Genomic DNA, 26,705 nt, shown 5'->3' on the forward strand with positions numbered 1-26,705 from the left:
AGAATTTACATTTATATTAGACTACTTTTAATTAACTGCTTTAGCCCACTTACAATGCAAATTAAAAGAAATCTTGTTCATGACCTGTGTAGTGTGTTAACACTATTGGAAGTAAAAATAACTTGAACTCCAATTTTGAAAACACAACTTTCTTTTTTTCTTTTTTTCATATAAAGCTCTGACCTGTATTATGAGTCTGAGTCTGTGGTCTGGGAGAGAGTCCTGTAACTCGCTGTCTGCAAAATACAGTATATAAAGACCAATGTTGGGTAATTAATTATATAGTTACTTCTTCAAAAAAGTAACTGAGTTATGCAAAGTTTTTTGCAGCTGCTTACCTAAAAATGCAGCCGAGGCGTCTTTTTAAATAAACATTTCAAACTATTTACAGTACAATCAGCTGTTCTGCATCAAATTTGATGCCACACAAATTATTTGTGCCACTCCAAAAAATAATTTCTGTCCACTATGAGATAAAGGAGAACAACAGCCTGATACCTGCAGGCCTGACAACAGGAGATGTATCACTGCTGTAACACCTGTAACATTCAGCAGTCGCTTCATTGTTCTGACACACACAACCAAAGTATTGACTACACTACACACTAACTAACTACACAAGATTTGCACTAAACGTCTCAAGTCTCTCACATCTCAAAACACACCGTCACTCCTAAAACTTCTCCCGTCCTAAACAACTAAAGGCCATGTTGCCATATCATTTTTTGATTGGTCAACATGGTACATTTTTCCACCAATAGGAAAGGGTGTTGTTTTTTTGGTATTGTTTTTGCTCACAGGTGGAGAGTGCTTTCGAGCGTTTTCCTTATAAAACGCAGTTTTTACCATTTCTTCCCGCAGTAAATATAAACAACGACAGTATTCAGGAAGAAAACCAAACATTGCAGATATTTTTATCATAACTCTGGTTTTACGTGGCCTATCAACACAATTTAAAAACTTTTTCCGTCAATTTTTCCACGTTGTCATTAACGTGGCTTCACTCCACATCAGCCACGCCGCTTTGCTAGCTAAAACACCGGTGTTGGCACATAAGGACGCTGTCATAGCCTGTCAACGACGTGGATTAGCTGCGTACGTTCATACGAATGTGAATCGCATTACTGGCTGGACTATGGGATAAGGTGGCATCGTTCTAATCCCATACTGGAGCAGCCAGTCACTTACTGACTAACACTGCAAAACAGAATTGTTAAAGTTTTAATTTTAATTTCAATTCAGGTTAGATTTTTTTTTGTGCGCAACGCAGATTTTCTGTGCGCAGAGACCGTGCCAGCAGTGCGCAATTGCGCACGTGCGCAGCTTAGAGGGAACATTGAGCATCTTCCTGAAATGCACCTACAACATTGCGAGTAACATCCTTCTCTCTGCCCCTTGATGCTCTCTGGTCGCTATGGTAATGCATAAATATTACTTTCAAAATAAGACACACAACTACAACACAGGAAAAGACCCAGGGAAACTGAGTTAACGATAAAAACCCCAAAAAAACAAAAATTTCACACCCGAGCCACAACTCCTGGGCCTGCTACCAAACGACTCACGGACCAGTACCGGGGGTTGGGGACTGCTGCACTACACTACTGAACTATATCTGCACATCTTGTATTATTACTTATGTTTTCTACTGTTGCCATCTATGACCTGACTCTGACATCTTACTCTCGTTAGGTTGGTCAAATAATTTCTGTCTGGTCTAGTCTGTTTGGTACCAGCAGTCCTTACATGTTCCAAAATCACCTTTCTTCCCCATTCTGATGCTCACTTTGAACTTCACCAGGTCGTTTTAATCACGTTTGCATGCCTGAATGCATTGAGTTGCAACCATCCGATTGACTTAACTTGCATTTGTATTAACAAATAGCTGACCAGATGTACTGATTCACCATATTCACTCAGAGAATCACTCTAACAAACACAAAAAGAAGACAAAAGCTGATAGAATTATGATATTAATTATCTGGTCTTTTGTGAGGGATTGCCAATTCAGGAGAGCTGGTTTGGTTCTGGATCCCAAACCAAAATGGGACCATTTAAAATAGCAGGTATAAAACCTTAGTACACAATAGTACACCAAGCTATTTCCAGGGCTAATAAGCAAGCAGAGGACGCTAATATTCCAGTGCAGTCGCTACAGTAACCAAGGCAGCTATGTCAATAATGCTTTAATTTAACTTTTTGACTATAGAAGTTTTTTCCCTTTCGAAAATGTTTGGGTTACCAGGGAGATATGTTTCTAAGGGGCAACGCTGTGTTAGGAAGCGATGATTTAGAAGCTGAGTGGAGCCTCTGAAAAGATAAACCCTAATCAAATTTACCAGATAGCGTGCTGAACAATAGTAACCTCCACCTACTGTGTAACGGGAAAGTTGTGTGGAATCCTGATGACATAACCGTAGCATCATCAGGGTTATTTTTCCAAAAAAGTACATTGTACAGCAGTCTCACGGGGTGAGCAGCACTCATTTTGACAAGTGAACTAAACATCTGTCTGTTTTCTTCTTATTATTCTCGGTGAGTTAATGACATATGTCAGCAGCACATTCTCTCCACTACTTTCAGCACAACAATGAGGCATTTTCTCTTTTTTTCCGTAAAAAGTAAAGCTGAATTAAGGGGCGACTTGTTTCCGTCTGTCATGATCCGATAAGAAGACTGACGATCGGCAGGACATGCGCTCTTTCAGCTGTGACCCGTTTAAGTCCGGGTCTGTTCCCGCTAAACTTTGTTTTTGTGCTTTCATTCCACAAAACACAGCATCTTTTCCAGCGTCCTTCAATGTCACAGCACTGTTTTGACTGACCCGTCCAACTGGTGTAGATGCTAACAATAACTACAACAGAACCGCTTGTCACAGTGTCCGCCAGGGCTGGATTTTGCCCTCGGACCTGTCTAGCCTACTTTCACAAGAGCAAAGCCCGTCTGTCATAATGCGTTACGGTGAATGATGGCTTATCTGTTTTTGTGCCGCAATATTGGGAGAGCTTTTCCCCCCCTCCAACTTAAAGTCTCTTTTCCCGTGACAGGGCCAGACAAGGGGTGTATTTAACTCGCAGCACACAACCCACGCTCGTGCATGCACCCTACGTGGACTAACCTCTATTTCTTTCAACTGTTAATGCCCCCAAACTCTCCCTAATGGAGTAATTTACACACACCCTGCCAAAGCCATTGATAGGACTCTCTCCTCTGGCAAATGTCTGGCATTTAGCAAATCGATGACATGAGTTATGAAGAGGAGCCGGGGCCTTGCTGCCTCTCCATTCTTCTCAATAACAAAAGAGGAAGTGCATTAAAAACTAGCATTGATGGGTTGTTGGGAGTTGCAGTCAATGAGCTCTCAGAGTTTAAAATTAAAAGGCTCTTAGGGTGAAAATTGTTTTCTCTGGTCATCCATCACGTCGTGAAGGGTCTTTTTCATATTGATTAATTAGAAACTAAAAGGGTAAAAGTGTGTGAGGGGTGCACGGGAGGTTTAGAAATCCAGTTGTTATAAAAATCCCGGTACTTATCCTGCCCAGTTGTGAGTTAATGACACCAGCTTTTGCCTTGAATAAGTGTTATTGCTGCAGTCCATAATTTCATCTCGAAAATGGGCAGAGGGAGTGGATCTTCCTTATAGTAATTGAGTATTGATTTGAAAATAAACAGCAGCGAGACTCCCACCCAACTGACAGACCCATCTTTCGGATGGAATCGACAATAAATGGGCCCCCGGTTGGAGGGAAAGTTATGGATCAGGATGATACAGTCAAGCGTGCCTTTCCCCCTGCGATCTCTCTTCCAATATATATTGGATTTTAGATAACCCATTTACGAGCCCTGTCATCTAAAACCTATAGTTTTGAGCAGGCGGATGATAAGTTAAGGCTGGGACTTTGCACGGATCTCTGCGGCTCCGGCTGCCGCATGCATCACACAGGAAGTGGTATCTGGTACAAATCTGGGATAAAACTGTGACACGACCAAAGTGAAATGAGATTCGGGGGCAGTGTTAAGCAAATGTTTGATGTCAGACATAATGTATGCTCTCATAAATGCAAAGTACATCTGTCTAGCCGTGGGCAAATACCTTTATCTGAGCGTGGGGGGGAGAGAGCGGTAATGGTTCAACAGCTCAGTGAATCGACATAATACGAGGAGTCTAACACTTATGTCGGGCCGGCCGTTAACCTCTGCGTAATGACTGTTGAACTATGTTCACACGCCCAGCTCTCCACCTCACCTCCACCCTCGCCCCCCCTCCCTCTTGCGGAGACCCGCTCCTGCGCTAACGATGTACAAATGTGCTATTCGTTTTCATTAGCCGCCACTTCACTTTTGATTCGGGGGAACGTGCGGAGCCGTGTGGGAGGAACGAGGGGGGAGGAAGGAGTAACGCAGTGCTCTGCCAAATGACCTCTAGGTTCCTATCGTGCTGCAGGACAGATTAACAGAGAGATACGGCCGCCTTTAATTCCTCCGACTGCCCTCCGAGTTCTGGAGGTGGTGTCAAAATGTGGTCGCTGCAGTGCTATTGCGCCGTCATTCACACCTATCTAATGACTCCTGATTATCATTCACATGCTAATGCTTCATTTGTTATCAGTGTGACCCGCGTCGGAGAGCATTATGGACCCTTATCTGTATTTATCTTGTCAATTATTGATTGCCGTTTTCCCTCACGTCATTATTAATTCGACGTGCTGTGTCAAGCTCACTGTTAATCATATTTAAACAGATATGAGGAGATAAAAATCAATTTTCCATTATCCTTGAGGGCTTTTTTTTTATATCCATCCAACAGTTGTGGAGGGGACTTAAGAGATCGGCTATGCAAGACTGAGCAGATCCAGATCCATGCAGAGTAAATAATCATCTGATGTGAGTTTAATGGGGGAAGCAGTAAAAAGAGGGAAGTGGTGTATGGAGTTTTTCTCAAGCTAAGTGGGCCTCTGTTCGGTTATGTCAAGGCCCAGGTGTTACGCTGCTTATGTGCCTATGTTACAGACATAGATGGCGCTAGCTTCGACGCATGCTCTAAAAAGTTTAATAATATGGCAATTATATCTTAATCTGAAGCTTTATTGCACGTATAAACAATTGTGTAAATGCTTCAGAAAGAAGCTCTTTGCCTGCTAACAAAAGCAGGACAGAAAGACAAGAAGTCTAAGGAGCTATTACCCAGTGGAAGGTAATGGCGCGAGGCGTGGCGGGATACAAATAGCCGAGGAAGGGCACTTCACCCAGATAATGGGGTTGAAGGATTCTGGCATGGCGAGATTCATGTACAGACAAGGCTCCTTTGATGCAGTGACATTGGAGAGCCCATAAAAGCCGTAGTATAAAATGCAGAGGCGTTACTGCGAGCTAATAGGATCCCCGGCTTTTTGGAGGCAGATTTAGCATAGTCTTACGCGAGAGACACAGAAACACTAATTGGATGCACTTACCTGGGTTCAATAAATGAACACAGAGGAATCCATCAAAGGGGATAGAGTTCAGATCGGGAGGAGGTGTGGGAGCAACACTAAGTTTGCTGCACACGTCTACGGCAAAAGATTTCAACTTGGGGGGAAAAACTTATGGACCCATAAAACATTAAAGAATTCTCATTATTTTATATTTTTCACTGATTGTACTGTATACATAAAGTATTTTATACAGTACAGTGAGTAGTAGTAGTAAAAAAAAGTATAATGTGATGTATAAAAAATGTATTGTTACATTTATAGTTTGTTAAGAAACCTTAAAATCAGCAGAGTTAACGGTTTGACAATACGGGCTGGTCTGCTGAGGTTGAATCTGGGGGTTTTATCTGGTTATCAAATTAAATCCAGCCAAACGGTGGTTAGACAGCAGTCATAGTTTGAGGTAACATTGTATTAAATGTATCCCCTTTTTTTGCTCTTCACACAGAATATTTGCCTCCATGCAAACTCCAAGTGATCTACAAAGGTACAACAAAAATCTTCTGCCTTGCCCACAGTTTCTCCATAATGATACTTTATTAATCCCAGTGGGGAAATTCCTCTCTGCATTTAACCCAGGGGTCGGCAACCATAGGCACGAGTTAACTGATGGCACGATCCATAGCTGGACTGGCCAGCTATGGCATACCGGGCATTTGCTCGGTGGCCCGATAATTATTATTATTTTTTTTTTTGCAACGGTATAAACAATGAAAGGTGGTGGATTGGCCAGATGCTGGCCGGTGTGTAAAAATAACTCAGTTGTTTGGTGGTGGCTATGGCGGAGCTTCCACAGAGGCCAGCAGGTGGATGAGGGAAAGGGGAGGCAGGAGGAGCAGAGACCCGAGGCGGTCGCCAGTCCGAGTGTCAGGTGAACTGAACTTTAGGTAAGAAGTTATGACCTGCAGTCTATCTGGGTCAGACAGTCAGTTACAATAACTTGTACTGCGTGAGCTAGCATGACGGAGTTTCTATACAGCTGGGTGGGTGCTTTGATGTTACTGATAGTGAACTTTATTTTATTCATATGGTTAGTTAGTAGAGTTGCCAACCGTCCCGTAAAAAGACGGAATCGTCCCATATTCAGAGAAAATATTACGCGTTTCGTGTTGAGCTGAGAGGGGACGCATTTGTCCAGGACTTCAGCTAGAATGAAAAAAGACACAAAGCTGGAGCTGCACAGCTGTCTCTTCTTCTCTCATTCTCTCCCCCCCCCCCCCCCCCCCCTTCTCCTGTTGCTACTTTAATTATGAAACTGATCAATGATCAGCTGATCGGCTTTTCTCTCTTGTTTGTTTATCGCCCACTTTGCGCCAGAAAGAGGAAATCAGCAGATGTCGCGCTAAACAACAGCAGCACATTTAAGCTTGATCAGCTGTTGTTAGAATTTATTTAATATTAATTTCTAGTGTCAGCTGAGGTTTGCTGGAGCCACAGCTGTAAAGCTGCTGGTCATGATGTTGGTTTGGATATGTGGTGAGAGGGAAACATGAAGATGAAACCAGGAGATGTCCTTACTGGATCATCAGAGCTGAACAGGTGATGGAGAAACAGGTTTACCTTTTAGGTGACATGGATGAGTTGAAGGGAAGTTATGGACTGTTTCTGAGAGACAAATAACACCAGGATCCTTTTCTAAGTAGCTGACAGCTGGTAACTGTGCAGGGGCGGATCTAGCAAAGTTTTGCCAGGGGGGCAGGTAGGGCATTAACAGGGAAAGGGGGGCACAAAGAAATACTTTCTTATTCTCAATTTAAATATCTAGCTTTTATTAAATAATATCTGAATCTTACAACCAAAGTTTTTATCTGATGTAAAATGTATAGAAATCATACATATACCAACAAGATTGTACATCACTGTCAGAACAGCATTTGTTTTTATTCAAAGGCTTTATGGCTTTAATACCTGGTGGGCCGGTCTTTAGTCAAGCCCTGGGCACGACACGCAGTGAATTAATCTGAGAAGGTGCATCAAAAAATAAATGGCCATGCCAGCGGTGCACATCGCAAATCAGCTGGCAGAGACACATTAGTTGTGCCTCTTCTTATTGACGGTATCTTAGCTAACAACCCCAACTACCAGATTCAACTTGTAATTGGCTAAAAATAACTTACTACTACTACTAGCCTACTGGTAAGAGGGACGTTGTTAGCTTTCCACATTCCAACACTTCAGATGCTTCAGGAGCTTTCCGCTCAGCACAGCATCAGCACCACAGAAATACACGGATACATCCGTAGACTCAAGACACAGTGCATTTTTGGGACTTTCAGGTCTTTAGACCAATGTTTTGTTTTCTGATCAAACCAGAAATCTTTAATGAGCAGCTAGATTTGTCTCGCATTACCTGGCTGAGTTAATGCCAGTTAATGCGACATCGAAGCAGCTGGAATCCATAGATGTGCATGTTCACGCGTGCCTAGAGTTGCCGACCCCTGGCTTAAAGTCTTAGCCATAGTCAGAGCCGAGTGGTTGCGTTTCTGCTTGTAGCATTAGCGTTTAGGTGCACAAAAAAAAGTTGAGCTGTTTTGGATCTGTGGTAAGTAGGCTGCATTTTCTTTATCTCTACCTCTTTTAATATTACAGTCAGTTATGGCTTCATGTCACTATTCTTCGATAGTTTCAGATTTTTAATAAAAAATATGTTAATCGATTCCTGTCTTAATCATTTAAGGACTAAAATATCCAAAAACCTCCAAAATCTATTGTGTGTCACAGCGGTGAAATCCTTATGTCATGTATAGCTTGCGAGTTCTAGTTGCACCTTTTTAGCTAACCAGTTGTCACCAAGTACACCCTGTAGACAGAGGAGTAATAGCTTCAGTGCTACCTGCTGCTAAAGTCAGAGTCACTGTGCTACATTTATATTCATGCAACTCTTCAATAAAAAAGCTGTACCATATAAATCTAAAAAGCTAAAGTGATGGTGCAAGGTTAGCTTCTAGCTTGTCTAAGCTAAAATGTTTTTCCATCATAGTTTATTTCTGAGATAACAAATAAACCCACGAAGAAGAAAAAATTAATTCAGTAAGAAAGATTTTTACAAACACATTTTTTTTTAATTAAATAAGAACTAATTTTGTTTATAATTTGTGGTTTCTTATAACCAGTATTTCATAATGGCAGTGAATTTGAAAAATGTCTCAAGTATTGTGGTGTAGACTAAATGTTATTGAAAATAGCTGCAGATGTAAAGCTAGCTAATAAAACGTAATAAAAACCTTATTTGTCTTTTGAACCAAAAATCCAGTCTAAGAACTTCTATTTTTAATGCTCTTTTACTGCAAATCCTCTTTCACTATTTCATTTAAAGTAAAAACAAAGCTTATTTCATTCTCTCAAAAAGCTGATGTAGTGACTATGATAGGAAACGGTGCCTTATTTAAATATGGTGCTGTCGCTGAGACATCTTACCCGTTATTTTGACCCACACAAGCTAGGTCTCATATACTCCTTTTAGCTCTGGTTTACACGTTCATCGTAGTCATTTAACCTGATATATTGTTAGCCTTCAGTTCTGAGATGCTGTTTTCAAACCCACTGACACAGACATCCCTACAGCTAACGTTACTTCTTCTTCAATTAATCACAACTTACTATAAATCATGTTTGTCAGCCACAAAAGGATTGAGAGCTACTAACCGAGAGCATCTGCCTGGACTAATGCTACAAGTCTGTTGCTCTGATTTGTATTTCTGCGTGGCTTCTTAATGATGAGCTAATGAGCCCGGCGTCTTTTGGTGAAGCTCCATCTTCAGCTTCTTTGTGCTCATAGACAAACGATACATATATGATTTGTTTCACGCGCTGGAGCCGAGGTTTGATTCTCCCCGTCCGCAGGCGAGCCAGACACTGTTTAGCAATGCTGTCAGAAAAGCTCTTTAGACGGACTAATCTTTGACCCACTGACAGCTGTGTCCTCTTCCAAAATGAACACAAATTCCCTCAGACCAGCTTCTCCTCCGGCTCAGATCAATACGCCTCTGATAAGCCAGGACACCTTCCAGGAGCCGCGGGGCACGAGGGAGGGCTCTGACATATCATGATTCAGGCTTTAATTACTTGGCACATATAGCTGACTTAAATGAATGTATAAATGTGTGTGTGTGTGTGTGCAAGTACATGCGAGAATGCGTGTGCCTGCAAGGCAATTATCAATGTGATTGATTACAGGACACATACACTTGGTGTAGTAAACGAGAGCCACCATGGAAGCCAAACTTTTTTACAGCCCTCTGCTGCTATTTATACACTACTGTGCATTGATCATCATAAACAGAACTTGGTGGGTTGTTTTAGTTGTCAGAAATGTTGCTTATGGGTTGATGATCCAATGATTCTATCTGACAATTGGATGGCTCGACATAATCCTAACTATGTAAATATCTCTCGCACTGACCCTAAACTGAGAATAAAAGATGCTCAAAAACTCATCAAGGAGTTTGGTTATGAAAATCCTGGATGTTTTGGACCCTGTCACCTTCTCTACACAGCATTTAAACGGGTCTCCAGGTCCTTCTGTTCCAAGATCAAAACAGTCCTGTAGCTGGACGAGAGCATCATCTGGTCATGTTTTAATGACCCGGGAGCAATTCTGCAAATTTCAAAATCATATACTTTTTTATGTTTCAATAATCACATCATCTACATTAAATACTATACTGTATGTGTTTAATGAGCTTAGTAAAGGCCTAACTTGCTGTCAAGAGTCTAAGCACATATAAACCTTCTCCATAGATGGATATCTGTTGAGATGTGGTCTCCGCCCTAGGCTCCAGGCCTCTTGCTTGCACACCAGAGTGGGAAACAAGTGGCACAGAGGGGAGTGAGCCCATCATTCTGCCAGCCCATAAATAGCTTTTAACATAGATGTTCAGAATCTGCCACTTGTTTGTTTTGAAGGTAAAACATACTGTCCTTGTACAGATCTCGGATCCAATATATTGATAGACACAGGACTGAATAAGAGCAATAACATTTTTAAATTATTTGTGTTATTTTTTTCCCACTTTTCCATTTAATTATCTTCACCGTGTAAAACTGTGATAAAACAAATACACCAATGTCCTTCTGTTTCTTCTCATTATCGTTCACTAAAATCAAAGGCCAGTTTGAGAACCATTCATTTTCTTTCCAATAGGCTTCATGTTTATTTAGCATCCCAGCATTTTTACCTCAGCTGGAAAAAGATTTGAGCTTCTAATTCAAAGCACCAGGGCCCTTTGAAACTATGTTTCCTTGTTAGAATCCTAGAAAGAGTTTAAACTTCAACAAACATGAGCTTTGTGTAGCCATTCATCACTCTATTTGACAACAAAATACTCTGCGCTATAGAAGCTTTGTCCTTTTTTTGTCCCTGGTTAAGAGCTTCAAGATTTAGGCCTTGGGCCAAAAGTATTCAGTCACCCATCCAAAACATTGAGTTCAGGTGTTCCAGTCACTTCCATGGGCACAGGTGTATAAAACCAAGAAACTACGCATGCTTCTACAAACATCTGTGAAAGGAGCCTTAAAATCACTTGTTTTAAAAGGAAATAGTATAATTAGGCATATAACCATGTAAAATAATAATAATATTAATATGCTTTACTTGTGTTTTTCTGCTTTTTGGTAAAATGTGAAAATTCATGGATAAAAGCAACAATTATAATTTGGATCAGTCATACTGGTGGATTAACCATTACAGAAACATAAAAAGTTATTTTGGTAATTATTATTGAATAGAAACTAAATTGGGGCCACGGTGACATAAACCTTACACTGTGTGGCGGTCTAATAAATGTAAAGCACTGTATAGATTGTTCCACTGATTCATGCTCAGAGCTGAAGGTCAGATGATGATTTGAATGGATGTACAAACACTCCTGATAATTAAACAACTTCAGACTGCTCTAAACAAACTTTATTTCCTTCCCTTTGTTGTGATGTCGAGCTGAGTCATTCAGCATATGGACTTCTCAGGCACGCCACCCTGACTATGAGCTCCAGCCCCATGCTGTTCAAACCTTCTGTTTGCAAGTGGCAGCCAATCAGAACAAAGCTGCTTATAGTGAGCACTGACTGAGACAGTGGAAGAGCTGAGGAGCTGCACTGATGCCCAGTATGAGTAAATACTGTTTGGAAATATGAATCTTGATCATAATAGATCCACTTTTTTTATTAGGCTTTTTATTAAATCGTTTGTGTATTTTCCTCTTTGTGTGATTTCAGTGATGCTTTTGCTGATGTTTTATTCATGCTTTTACTCGTTTTGCACAAACAGACTTAACTTATCAAATCACACTGGTTCTTTTCACTGAAGCCTTTCATGCCTTGTTTTACCGATAGTCCCTGAGTGGAACACGTCTCCATTATTTCAAAACTGAAACCAAATTTGTTTTACAAGTCTAATCCATTTCTGACGGCTCTGCTCATTCTTCCAGCATAATAGGGCCCCGAGTCCCTCGCTTTTATGTGTGTGTGTGCGCCTGTGTGTGTGTGTGCGTGCATGTGTGTGTGTTGTGCGAGAGTACCAGAGAGGGAGAGAGAGCCGTTACCCCACAGCCTTTGCCAAATCCATTTGACTTCACACAGAAGTTCATTTATTAAATCTTTAATAGACCCTTTTATTATGTATGCTTATAAAGATCATAATAGAGATGTAAATTAATGAAATTCTGCTTTCTTACAAAGCTCATGAATCTCCATAACTTTGCTATTTCAAAGAAAACCTGCTCCAATTGAGTGTGATGTTTTATTCACATGGGAACATTTGCGCAGTTTAATTAACTAAATATGATTTATCTCCCTTCTCCAATCTTCCAGCACCCTCATTATAAGGACACAGGCATGTTCAGTCACAAAGAGTTTATAGTTATTGATAAAAGGAATGAAAGAAATGCTGTTCTGTGTTTGTTGTTGACATTGTTGTTTTCGCAAGTCTAATAAAAAGGAGCATGGAGGCCATGCAGTGACCCTTAGTGCAGGTGCTACTTTACTAACCGATCAAAGTTCCTCCTAGAAACCCAAAATAGCTCCACTATCACCCACTCCAAGTGGAGGAGCAGCGCTGTGGCATAATGGGAAGTTTTTATAGAGGAGAGCCGGTGTGCTGATAAGTGGCAGATAGAGGTTTTACACTTGGCCGGAGCATATCGGTAATAGCTCCAGGAGCAGCATGTGTATTGACTCTAGTTGAGGAGATTGAGGAGCAGGGAGAAAGGAAAGGTTTCTGTGGGCAATCTGAAGAGGGTGACGCCCAGCTCTGGAAGAGTGCAGGTCTGCAGGGAGGAGTATCTGCCGTGGAACAGATGTCCCAGTCACAGAGGCTGAGGGTGCTTTTCACTCCTGCTTGGGAAGGTGGAGGCTGTTGGGTGGGTGGAGATTGAGCTCCTGTGCATTTCAAGTTTATGCTGTCGTGTTGGAAGATAAAAAAAACATCATGATTTGCAGCTAGTTGAGCAGACATGTTTGGTTTTATAACCAGGCTCGTTGTCTGAAAGCAGCTTGGACAGAGTAAGATAAGCATGCAATCAGCTTTTAAGGCCTTTTGGTCTTCTTTGGCCTCAGAGAGGCCCAAATGGAGACCAAAAGATAAATAAGTACTGGCAGCTGACAGTGCTACCCCTCAGTCTACTAGTAGCTGCACCTATGAGTTAAATCTCAAAATCCTAGACTTTAATTTTCAGAAAAGCTGCAATTTGAACTCATCTGAGATTTTTTTTTTAGTGGCTGCACATAAGGGTCGAATGTGAGAATCCTTCATCGCCTTGTTCTTGAGTGATCGCGAGATTTTCAGAAGGCGCGTGTATTTGTCGGATCTTATCACGCAGGCCAACCGTCACTCCGTACACACCCTCAGATTTAGTGAAAGGAAAATAGATTCTATTCCATTCTGTTAATCATAAAGAAGCGCGTTTGATTTGATAGTAGACATGCTTTGGAGTAGATTGGGTTGACTTCATACCCTGTGAGTATTATCCAGAAAGGATAGTGTCACTTTTGTTTTTAGCTGTGAACCTCAATTGATTGATTCTTTGTTGACCAGAAATAGCTCTATATCCTCTCAGCATGAAATAAAAAAAAAACTGTAAAAAAAAAAAGAAAAAGTAAGGTGTCATAATAAAATAAAAACTACATCTGAATTTATGCAGTGTCACAGTGCTTAATAAAAGTTGCAAAAACTTCTCCGGGACATGGCGCTGTCTCTCTCTTTTTCTCTCTACTGTGTAAAGTATGCCAATTCTTTTTTTTAACCTTGTCTATGAAAATGTATGAGAAGTTTAAAGGCAGGCTGCATGTTGTTGGTTTTGAGCTCCTCGTCTTCACCAGTTTCTTTTGTTTCGCGCATATACCATAGTATAACATATTTGGTTACATTTTTATAACAAATACAGCACTTAACTATTTTATTAAACAACTGCCTGATGTAAAACTGATGTCACAGCTGTCCTAATGTTCCACCTGTCCCATTTGGTTCTTTTGCCATCAGAATTATTGTCTAAAGGCAAAGAAAGATGCCCAACGGATTTACTTTACCAAATGGCCTTGCCTTGCCTTGCCGTATTGGTCTATTTGATTCACCTTTTATTGTTTATTTTGTTTTCACTTGCTACACACGGGACAGACGTGACTGGAGAAAAGAAAAGGGAGAAAGAAAGAGGGAAAGAAAAACAGCGGGGATGAGGAACGGTGATAAAGGGCAAAAAACAAAAACCAACAAAACAAACAGACACAAAATACATATATCGATCACCTGAATCACCTGTTCAAAACAAGCAAAAAAAAGAGAGCAATTTAATAAACAACATCATCATGATGATCTATGTGAATATAACAGTAAATACTAAATATTGAACATTTTATGTTTCAATGTGCAAAAATGCTTGAATCAAAAATATTTTTAATTTTTATAGTTATTGTTGTTATCCATGAATTTTCTGCCCCACCCCCCGAAAAAATTATTATTGATTGATTTTTTTATTGACTTTTGATTAGGATGTCAACTTACAATTATTTACTTGCACTACTGAATAGAAAAATTAGCTTTAGTGGTCTAATGTTACACTTGATTAAACTGGGATTTCTCACAGATGTCCAGTGTGCCGCCTCAAATTTGTCTATAAACGTGAATTTTTTTTTATTATTTTATATAATTTTATTATTGGCCTAAAAAATAAGAATATCATTTTAAGTTTTAAACAGTTTTTGATCAGTTTCTACATTTTTTTAAATGACAGGTGGTCTTTAATAAATGTGTTAAGCACTGCATGTTTTAGAGGTTAAAGAGCCCTGAGACTCTGGTTCTTGGGTGACTGGATACTGCTGACAGTGCACAGGTGGTGCACTATTTCGGATTCATATCGGTATCGGCAGATATCCAAATTTATGATATCGGTATCGGTATCGGACATAAAAAAGTGGTATCGTGCCATCTCTAATTAGCACTAATCCTGTTTTTATGTCTTTCTGTTGTCTACAAACTGGATCACTTCAACACTGCATACTTCACAGGAATGAAGAGTCCAGTAATCCCTCTTCAAGTTTTTTGAGGTTTGAAATGCATAAATTAGTGGATTTTCTCTTCCTTCCTCAAAACTGCAAACATTACAGTCAGCACTTCGTCTCGGGGCCTTAAGCACAGCGTCCAGAAGTGCAGCCATTTGCACATTTTATAAGCTTTATCCCTACCTAGTTATTCTAAGATCTGCTGCTAAATTTGTCCCTCATTCCCTTTCCCTAAGCTTAAGCCGTCAGCCCAGTAATACAGCTTCAAGAGCACATCTCATACCAACTTATTTATTTATATACGTGTGTGCCTTTGGTTAAGGCCTCCATGCTCCCGGGGTGCAGCGCAGTGTGGGACCAAGAGGCAGAAATTCTGCATTACTTCATACTGTTTAAGTCTCTGTGGTGTAGCTCATCTGTAAAGCGCCTCTTCTGACGCCAGCCAAGGTCATTCTGATGAGTAAAAACACAACCGTGAAGAGTTTCCTGTAGGTTAAAGAGAGTTCTAGTTTGGTTGTCTACCAAAGATTGAACTAAGTTGTAAGAGCAGAGAAAACAATGGGAAACATGAACTTGTTCTCTCAAACAGTCATTTTGACTTGTGATACTCAGTCTCAAGCAGCTCTGTAAGAGTTCAAACTTTTATTTTTCTAAAACGAAAGCTATTTTGAAACCGCTTCACTCACGTCTCTCGTGCTGTTTGTTATCTTTGATAGCAAATGATGTGTTTGTTCCTGTGAGAGCACATGCGTGACACCGTGTAACATTTTATTCCTATCCTCTGCTAACCTGCAGTGGTGGAGTTCTTTGGGTACGAGGCCTGACGGCAGACAACCGTGTTTCTGCGTTTCACATCTCATGCTCTTCTTCTCTCTGTCAAAATTAAAAAAAAAAAAAACGGTGAGGTGATATTTGGCTGACTCCAGGCTGTGAGGTAGAGCACCAGGCTCCACCAGAGCGCCCGCAGTCAGCAAAGGGGAGGAACGTCATGATGTGTCAGCCAGCATCTCGTCACGCTTGGCTCCCAGCAAGGCGAAGGTCTCCGACCAGATCAGTTTATATAATAGACAGGATGAAAAACAGCAACCTCAGTCGGATGCGGCCTGCACACTTGGACACAATGGGGCTACATATGCGAGCCGTTTTCAACAGTGATTAAGACATTTCAGTATGCAATGAAAACAATCTGGGAGAGCTTAAAAAGGTAATACACTGCAATCACAGCCATTACAAAAGTCCTAGATTACTGGGAGGTGACGATTAAAGTCATTAAAGGGGCATGTGCAGCATGGGATCAGCAGCAGAGTTAAATGTGTCTGAGAGCATAACGGTGGGCGTGTGCCTTAGTGGGCGCTTTAAGGGTTCAGCTCCTCCCCTGTGAGTAACAGAGACACAGGAAACTGCACGTGTCTGAGGTGTGGTCTTATACACCAACAACATGATAACTTATATATAAAACAGCTTTACCTGATCAGGTAGGAAACACAGTGATATAAACAAACAAGTGGCACATAAATAAATTAATTGGTCTTACACTTTTAAAAATTATTTTCCTCTTTAAAACTAATAAAATGTGTGTTTTTTTTTTATTTTTCAATCAAACCTCTGGCGCTGAAAACAGAAAAATGCACTAAAACTGGAATTCTTCATCCACAAATATTAACTTCTTAATTTATCGAGGTAAAAAAATGTATAGCATATAAAAATGTTTTGGTAAATGTACACAATTTTATACAGACAATTCATATAAATGCATTGCAGCAATTTAACAGATACAATGAAGCAAAAACACTTAAATGAATGATATCAGATCCATATAATTTTCCATTAATTGGCTTTTAGTTAAGCTTTTTGTTTTAATCGGTTAATTTCTGCAGCAGAACAAATTCACAACCAGAAGGAAGCAATTACTATGAAACTGCCATGATACAAACTAGCTGTACTAACTTTCTATAAACTACTTGCAGTAACTCCGAGTGACTGATTGATCTCTTACCTTTAATCTTTAAAGATCTGTTTAAAGATGGCCCCGCCCCTCCCTGAGCCTGGTTCTGCCGGAGGTTTCTTCCTGTTAAAAGGGAGTTTTTTCCTTCCCACTGTCGCCAAAGTGCTCCCTCATAGGGGGTCATGTGATTGTTGGGTTTTTCTCTGTTTTATTGTAGGGTCTACCTTACAATATAAAGCACCTTGAGGCGACTGTTGTTGTGATTTGGCGCTGTATAAATAAAACTGAATTAATTTTTGAGAAATAAAGAAATAAAGAAAGACATGCAAATATGGGGCGGCACAGTGGCACAGTGATTAGCACTGCTGCTGCACATCACGGAGGTCCTGACTTCAATTCCAGCATCAGGCCGGGGTCTTTCTGTGTAGAGTTTGCACGGGGGTACTCCGGCTTCCTCCCAAAGACATGCAGTTTGTAGGAATAGGTTAATTGATTAATTTATGGACAATTAATAAATTGCCCATAGGTGTGAGTGCGAATGGTTGTTAGCCCTGTGACAGACTGGCTGGCAGACTGGCACAACACATGAGGGCGAGTTCTGTCAAAGTTCTCCTGAACCATAGTGATTCACAGTGGCTGAAATACCGCTGCGGTTCATTCTTATCGAGCTTATCAGATCCTTGGTACATTTACCACTAGAGCACATTTAGAGCTAAGATTCCTGTATTTAAAAAAAAAAGCAGAGAAAAAATAGTCTTGCAGAGCACTTTCAAACAAAAGTGACCTTTAGACTAATTTGCTCAGAAGAGCTACCTTTCATTTTATATCTAACACCATAATTAAAATGTTTACTCATCAAGCGTTTTCTCATTTTGATCCCACTACACGCAGCATGCCTTTTGTTTTTCATTTGTCTTCCACACAAAAGCCACTAATTAAAGATCTTTTGATATAGTAATCATCAATACAGAGTGGCCTATAAACAGAAACCAGTGCAAATGAATGATGACAGGCCCTTTTCAGTATCTTGCTCTCACATGACATGAACCAATCAGCAAACAAAACAGGCTCGCAGGCCCGGCAACAATGACTCCAATTGAGCTGAGCTGTGATTATGATTCACTGAACAGCGTGATTCAAAGAATAGCGATGTTTAGCCCGAAGGAAACTGATCAGGCTTTCTTCTGAGGGAGTTTTCTGCCTCTCGGGTCCCAGAATCAGCCAGTTGTGTCGCTGATGATGTCGAAAGTGCCACTCAGTGGGATAACTTTGAAGTGATTGAGGGGGGCAATGAGATTTTTGTTTATTCACGAGCCAGGTGCAGATAACGGGGCCATTAATGATTGGAAGTTGATTACAAGTCACTTCTGCCGAGCACAGTGTGACGCTTCACAGTTTAATCAAGAACAGAAAGTTAATGGGTGCAGTTTCACGTTTGCTCCGGCAGTGATGGCTAGGTTAGCGTCTATCATTGCCTTGTTTGGTAGATTATCTTTTTGCTTTGCTTTGTATTCAAAAGGTGTTTTTCAAATGGATAAAACGAAATATTTCAATATTTCAAGTGGAAAAAACTGAATCCAACATTGATGATGTTAGTTATACGAAACAGGCAGTAGATGCATTGGCGTTTGGTAAATCATAGTCAGCAGATACCTCTTCTAGAAGATGACATAGACTTTATCAGTATGAAGGATTCAGTCTTTTTGCATTGATGTAACATCTGTAAGATTGTAACCTAAATCTTAAGAATTCTCTATTTTTTATGCTGTTTTGAATATGCTAGGTAATGTAGGTCAAGTTAGCATGAAAGCTGTGGAGCAAAGTTTTTTTTCGTTATCTAAGTCCACCATGTCCTTTTCACGGTTTGCCTCTCCAAAGTACCAGCAGAGAGAGATATTTTATTTCAAGCCAACAAAAAATATTAATGGGAAAGCGTTTAAAACATTTACATGTAAATTAGTGCTGTCAGCGTTAATCTAGTTAAAACGACGTTAACACCATAACCGCATTAACGTGGCAAATCTCCGTTAGCGAGTTGATGCGGATCGCCCCGTGCGTGGGGCTGCTAACGCGTTAATGGGCTAACTGCGCTAACTGAGATTTGCCATGTTAATGCGGTTATACGTCAACGTCATTTTAATGAGATTAACGCTGACAGCTCTATATTAGCCACCTAGCTTAGTCGTTTGTGACATAGAAGGATCTTGGAATGGACTTCCTTGGTCGCCAGTGGCTTCTTGGCTTTAAATATATTGCTTCCGCCTGCTTGTACTGCAGCTTCTGCATGCTAGACCATGTCTCTATGTGCAATGAAGCTAGTTCATCATATGCAGGATATCTTTGCATTATCTGGATGCACTTACCTTAACATCGACTGGCTATCAACTCCACAGAGTTCCCCTGCACTTTACATGAAAGGTGGGGAGTTGGCAGCACCTGACCATTCACCAGGCTAAGCACACTGGCAGGAGAGGAACAGATTTTATAATGAAAGATAAAATTATACTGCAGGGAAACATATAACAGAGCAGGCTTAAAGCAACAAAGCCACTGCACACAAAGCAGCAGTTTATAATGTGTTAGGGAGGAAAGGGACTGTGCAGTAGTATTTAGTATTACAAGAATTATGTAAATGTATTAAAGTACTTTGGCCAGTAACACTGAAGAAGACCTTTGATATGTTTTTGCTTATTTGATGACAGATAGAGAAGCTGGTAAAATGTCACCTGTGTAAGTTAACACAGTGAACCATGGTTCAGGGGGGTTGGGAAGCTCATCTTTCTGTCCTGGTCATTGTGTCTTTGGGCAAGACACTTTACCCTACCTCCTACTGGTGTTGGCCAGAGGGGGCGATGGTGCGATATGGCAGCCTCGCTTCTGTCAGTCTGCCCCAGGGCAGCTGTGGCTACAACTGTGGTTTGCCTGCACCAGTGTGTGAATGTGAGAGTGAACGAATAGTGGAATTGTAAAGCGCTTTGGGTACCTAGAAAAGCGCTATATAAATGCAATCCATTATTATTACAACTCTGTCGTAATGGATATTAACAAGTATTTCATTAAAGGCTTAAAAAACTGTCTTAGTTTTTATTCTTCCAGCTGCAGCCTCTGTGAGATCTTATGATCTGAGAGAAAGAATGAAAGCTGCTGTAAAATTGTTTTGGTGCCAGCAGGATAAAATTAAGGAACAAAGTTCCATCTAAGAATTGCTGTTTATTACCGATGTTCATCGGGCAAACACGAAGACTTTTGATAAACATCAGATCCTCCTATTGTTGGCGCACAGAACTCCGAGGGATCTCCCAGGAATGCTGACGCTATTTTCTGGAGACCCGAACTGGTCAGTAGGCAGTCGTTTTGTACGTGGTGATCATTAATATTGATCATAACCTGCTCCAGAGCAAGTTAGGTCTGCAGTATAAGTTACCATGGCGATTTACCCCAATGAGAAGGGAACTGCCTTCGTAGTGCAGAAAGACCCAAGTTTACCCTGAAAGTACCTGGATAAGAGCAAATATTCTGCCTCGTAGTGCAGGCCACAGTGCAAACACAACCTGGACATACAATAATCAAATACTCACTGGACTTGAATAGTGTTAACATTTGTTCTGTGCTATCTAAAGTTGAAAACTTCACACCTTGTGTTAGCATACTAGTAGAACTAACTAGCTAGCCCCCTACACAAGTAAATAACTGCTGAGTATCTGACATCTTGCAGCGTTTTTCTTGCATTTTCTTTTAGTTTAGCTGCAGATTCTATTTGATAGCTGTTTATGCCCTTGTTATGCCAGACATTGGGATCAAAATGTAGCCTATAACATGAAATTTTGTATCTTATTTATTCAAGAAAGGCTGTTTGAAAAAACTTGCTGTGGCGGGGGCGTGGCCCCGGGCGCAGCTGCCGGGGAGGAGTGGAGCAGAAGGCTCAACAGGGCGGCGCTGCGAGGCCGGTAAGAACAGCTGATGGTGTTTATGTACTGATGATGGTCTCCCTCCGCTGTGTTTATAGTGAGACGGGGAGGAGCGGCGAAAAAAGATCAGCTGGGCTCGTGAGCTGTCAGGCTGTGCGACTGAGTCAGTTGTCAAACAAACAAACCAATAAATGTGGAAATTGGCAGTACATACCTGCGTGTGCGTGTATTTGTGCCTGGTGTATTCCACAAGTGGTGCCGAAACCCGGGAAAGTGCCGGTGGGGAAATGTCCGACCCACAGGCCGCGCCACCCGCCCAGCCCCTGCAATACTTGGCGCAGATGCTGGCGGAGATGGCGGCGATGAGCCGGAATCAGGCGGCCGACCAGCGTGCCCACCTGGCCGCGCTGCGGGAGCAAACGGACCGACAGACACAAGTTCTGGAGCGGCTGGTCGGGGCCGCTGCCACGCCGAAGCCCTCGCCACTGTCGGTGACGGTGCCCCGGATGGGGGACGGGGACGACCCACAGATTTTTTTGGAGACCTTCCGTGCCACGGCGGAGGCTTGCCAATGGCCGCGGGAGGAGTGGGCTCCGCGGCTGCTCCCCCTGCTGTCTGGGGAGGCACAAACAGCGGCCCTGAGTCTGCCTCCGGCGTCAAGGAGCAGCTTCCCGGATGTGAGCCGGGCGGTGGTGGACAGGCTGGGGCTCACCGCCGAAGACCATCGCCGGCGGTTCCGGGCCTGTCGGCTGGCTACAACGGACCGACCATTCGCCTGGGCCCGACAGCTGCGCGACGCGGCGGTGCGCTGGCTGCAGCCGGGAACATCGGAGGGCGAGACGAAGCTGGTGGACAAGGTGATGCTGGAGCAGTTCACGGAAGGATTGCCAGCAGAGACGGCGAGATGGGTCCGGTGCCACCGGCCCGCAAGCTTGGAGGTAGCGGTGACGCTGGCGGAGGACCACCTTGCCGCTGGAGCAGGGGAGTCCGGGGATGCCGGACGGAGGCCGGCCAAACAGGCCCCAGTGCCGGCGCACGGCGCCGGCACCAGGGCAGGCGGAGCGGCTGCCGGCGCTGAGCCCCACTAACCCTTTCGCGGCGATGGTGCCGTCCAAGGGAACCGAGCCGAGTGGAGCCGCCCCCGAGCCACGGAGGGCAGCACAAACGCCGGGGCCGGAGTGTTGGAAGTGCGGGCGGCCGGGACACCTGAGGAGGGATTGTCCGCTTATGGAAGTGGGGCAGGTGTTCCGCGTTGCTGGCGCCCCAGCACCCTCCCCCGGTCCAGGAGGGACATACAGTATTCCGGTAAGGACTCGAGGGGGTATACGCCAAGCGTTGGTGGACACGGGCTGCACACAGACCCTCGTGCACCAAGGCTTGGTTCGCCCCGGGGCATTATTGGAGGCAGAATGGGTGGAGGTGAGGTGTGTTCATGGTGATGTGCACCGGTACCCCATAGTGCCGCTGCTGCTAAAATACAAGGGCCATATACATAGGGTAACGGCGGCGGTTAGCCCGCGCCTGTCGCACCCCCTGATTCTGGGTACCAATTGGCCGGGGTTTCATCAGCTACTGGGGCAGTACGCGGGGGTGCGATCACGACCGGAAGCGGGGTGTAGCGTGTGCGCGGCATTCAGCGGTGACGCGGGGTTGTCCGACACCGACTCCGGGGGGTAGGAGCCGGCGGGTCCCTCACGGGACGTCCCGCCGGCCCCGGAAGTGTCCCCCATGGGTGATTTCCCACTGGAGCAGTCTCGTGACGGCACCCTACGCTCAGCCTTTGACCAAGTGATGGCTATTGATGGTCACGTGGTGCGTCCTGAGGCCGCGCAGACCTACCCGCGTTTCGTCTTATTAAATGACCGATTATATCGAGTGAGTCGTGACACTCAGACTGAGGAAACACACACCCAGTTGTTGGTGCCGCAGGGCCGCCGGGAAACGCTTTTCCAGGCGGCCCACTATAACCCCATGGCAGGGCATATGGGCTACGAGAAAACTCTGGAGCGAATAACGGCCCGATTTTAATGGCCTGGCATCCGAGCGGATGTGCGCCGCTGGTGCGCGTCCTGCCCGGACTGCCAACTTGTTAACCAGCCGGCCATACCGAGAGCGCCTCTGCGCCCTCTCCCCCTCATTGAGGTCCCGTTTGAGCGCATCGGCATGGACCTCATCGGGCCGTTTCACCGGAGTGCACGCGGTTACCGCTTTGTGTTAGTCCTGGTGGATTACGCAACGCGGTACCCGGAAGCAGTTCCGCTGCGCACCATCTCGGCTAAGAGTGTGGCGCAGGCACTGTTTCAGGTCATCTCCCGAGTCGGAATCCCGAAAGAGATACTGACTGACCAGGGCACGTCGTTTATGTCTCGTACACTGCGGGAACTGTACGAATTACTGGGCATTAAATCTATTCGGACCAGCGTCTACCACCCTCAGACTGACGGGCTGGTGGAGCGGCTGAATAAGACCTTAAAGTCCATGATTCGGAAGTTCATTAACGAGGATGAACGCAATTGGGATCACTGGGACGCTCATTCACCCTCTGTTCGGACCACGCCCCGCTGCAGTGGCTCCACCGCATGAAAGATGCCAACGCCCGGATCACCCGGTGGTATCTGGCATTGCAGCCCTTTAAGTTCAAGGTGATCCATAGGCCGGGGGCACAGATGGCGGTGGCCGATTTCCTCTCTCGCTCGCGAGGGGGGGAGTTGGCTCGGCCGGACGGCTCCCCGGCCTCGAACGGGCGGTGGGGGTGTGTGGCGGGGGCGTGGCCCCGGGCGCAGCTGCCGGGGAGGAGTGGAGCAGAAGGCTCAACAGGGCGGCGCTGCGAGGCCGGTAAGAACAGCTGATGGTGTTTATGTACTGATGATGGTCTCCCTCCGCTGTGTTTATAGTGAGACGGGGAGGAGCGGCGAAAAAAGATCAGCTGGGCTCGTGAGCTGTCAGGCTGTGCGACTGGGTCAGCTGTCAAAACAAACGAATCAATAAATGTGGAAATTGGCAGTACATACCTGCGTGTGCGTGTATTTGTGCCTGGTGTATTCCACACTTGCATTTAAGCAAAGTTTTTTGAAGACTGCACACTTGAAGTAAAACGTGATCTGTTGTGTTAAATTTTAAATTAATTATCCGTGATTACATATACAGTTACCTCTGACTGACATTATTATGGCCTTAAATTGCCTCCACAGTTTAGTGTCAGAATTTAGACAATGTAACACGGCATTGGAGTTATGTTGCCAAGACTGGATGGTGTTGTTAATGAGCACTTTTCTTACTGCAGAGACTGTCGGGCTCTGCGCTCTAAGGGTTGAATGTAATCATTCTCCACCAATATGAAATAATGAAGTATGAAGGGTAATTGTTAAACAAGTACCCTCCTGGGAATCCTTACAAGATTGTACCTGACGTTTGTGATGTGTACCAGGCGTCGCGTTAGCTTGGATGCGCACCCAGATATGCACGCGCTCACAAACACTTTCAGATTAAATCCTATTAATGCAAACTCAAAGCCCAAGTGACATCTCCAGCAGCGTAATGAGAAATTTAGCAGGAATTTGAGGCTGATTATCAACTGTGAATTTGCTGTAATGCCAGCAATCAGAGGAGCTGGTACAGTGGAGAGAGAGAGAGAGAGAAATGAAGGGGAGCCAGCAGCGAGCCTGAGCGCTAATTAAACCGTACCTGCTACTTGTTTCCTGCCATCTTCTCTACATGACAATACCGCCAAGGCTGTGAGGTGAATTCATTTCTGTGCCACAGAAAGAGGTTTTGATTAAACCGATTTATTTAGTGTTGGATTCCACCTACTTATCAGACTTATAACTAATGCTAAAACACAATAACGTGGTAAAAAATTGCAGCGTTTAATTGTGGCAGCTTGAAATCTTTGACATTCACCTACAAATTGCAAATTACTGTCCCAATGTCAAACACAAACTAAAAAGATAATCGCCTCGCGATATTCTTGTCTGCTCAGATGCCAGAGGGTTAATCACAAAATTAACTTATCATTTTCCTGGATGAAGTAATTAAGCAGTGCAGGACAAACTATTCGCATAATTGAGGGTGAATAATGAGGAGGGTGCCTGCAATCTAGCGGCAGGGAGAAAGATGGTGGAAAGATCACAGTTTGGTAATTACGAGACAGGTCACTAAATGGAACCTGTAGGAGAAATGTTGTGCCACGTATGGCACAGTTCTATCGCTGTGATATAAGAGCAGCAGCAGTAATGAGCGGACGGCTACTCTGCAGGTAAATTCTGTTTTCACTCCCCCTCCCAGCCCCCCACTCTTAATAAACTGCCTTTGTGTGACTAAACCAGGCCAGAGTAGATTTATTTAATACACAGAAATAGAACGGGTAATGCACGAGCCGCATATTTACATGCAGTCTTTGAGTTACAAAGTAGGCGTCTCGCTAAAGGTCAGAAGGCGCTGTAGTTTTCTTGTTGAAGGAGAGAGAGGAAAGTATACTTGAGGCCTTAGAAGGAGAGTTGGAGTATTAACATGACGCTAATACACTACGAGTTTGGGTGGTGCATTCTGGTTTTGAGTGAAAAGCCAGGTGGCAGTCTGAGGCGGTTGACTTCATATGCAGTGAAACAGCTTATGAGATATGATCGTTGTCTGTTAACCTTAAAAGGAAAAGAAAATGCCAAATAGAGGATTGGTTTGAGGAGGGCCAACTGTGTTAATAATTCTCATGATTTCACAATAAGAATCCTCTATGATTTATTTTATATTGTAAGGCAAAGGGCCTACGATGACATAGAAGAACTCCAAGCCAGCACTTGGCAACTGTGGAAAGAAAGAGCTCCCTTTCAACAGGATGTCACGGTTCTGGGTCTTTGTGACCCAGCATTTTGAGTTCTTGTGTTTTGGTATTATTTTATATTATGGTTTTTGTTCTGAGTCCGTAGTTGTGCTCTTTTGATTGTGATTTCTAGCTTTTAGGTTTAGTTCTGGCCTTGTGTTTATTCTCTTGTTCCCCAGTCAGTCGTGTCTCGTGTCACTCTGGTCCCTGTAGATGTTCCCTCCGTTCTCTGTTGGTGTTTTGTCTCTGAGTTCTGTCAGTGTGTGTTTCCCGTTTTACTTTGAAGGTCTCGTCTCATGTTAGTGTATTCTGTTTTACTTCCTTGTCTTGCCTAAAAAGTTCCAGCTGCGTGTCCACCTGTTCCTCATGTTCCTGCCAGTGTATTCTAGTCCCTGTCAGTCATTGTCTTTATCTTGGACAACATCCGCCTCTCTGACACCACCTTGAGGGAGTCCAGCTCCATCCCCACAACATTACTGGCCTTACGGATCAGTTTATCGAGTCTGTTGGCATCTGCGACCCTCAGCCTGCTCCCCCAGCATGCAACAGCATAGAGGATCGCGCTGGCCACAACAGACTCATAGAAAATCCTGAGAATTTTCTGGCAGATGTTGAAGGACCTCAGTCGCCTCAAAAAATAGAGACGACTCTGGCCCTTCCTGTAAAGTGCTGTGGTGTTTTTAGCCCAGTCCAGTTTATTGTCAATGTGTACTCCAAGGTATTTATAGTCCTCCACAATGTCCACATTGACCCCCTGGATTGAAACAGGGGTCAAGTGTTTCCTGGTCTTCCTGAAGTCCACTATCAATTCCTTGGTCTTCGCCACATTGAGCTGCAGATGATTCTGCTCACACCACGTGACAAAGGAGTCGACCACAGCCCGGTACTCTGTCTCATTAAAAAGCATTTAATTAAAAGCATTTAAAAATGACGGCACGAAGAGGTTTGAACGTGACTTTCTCATTATACCTTTGAGAATATTGTTCAGCTCTTTATCAAATGTGATGATAGTTAATCACGCAGCATTTACGCACTGTGACATGATTTGATTGTGTTAAGCTGAAGCGTTTATATGA

Source organism: Aulonocara stuartgranti (assembly GCF_965226115.1).
Source record: "Aulonocara stuartgranti genome assembly, chromosome: 9".
Classification (NCBI taxonomy): Eukaryota; Metazoa; Chordata; class Actinopteri; order Cichliformes; family Cichlidae; genus Aulonocara; species Aulonocara stuartgranti.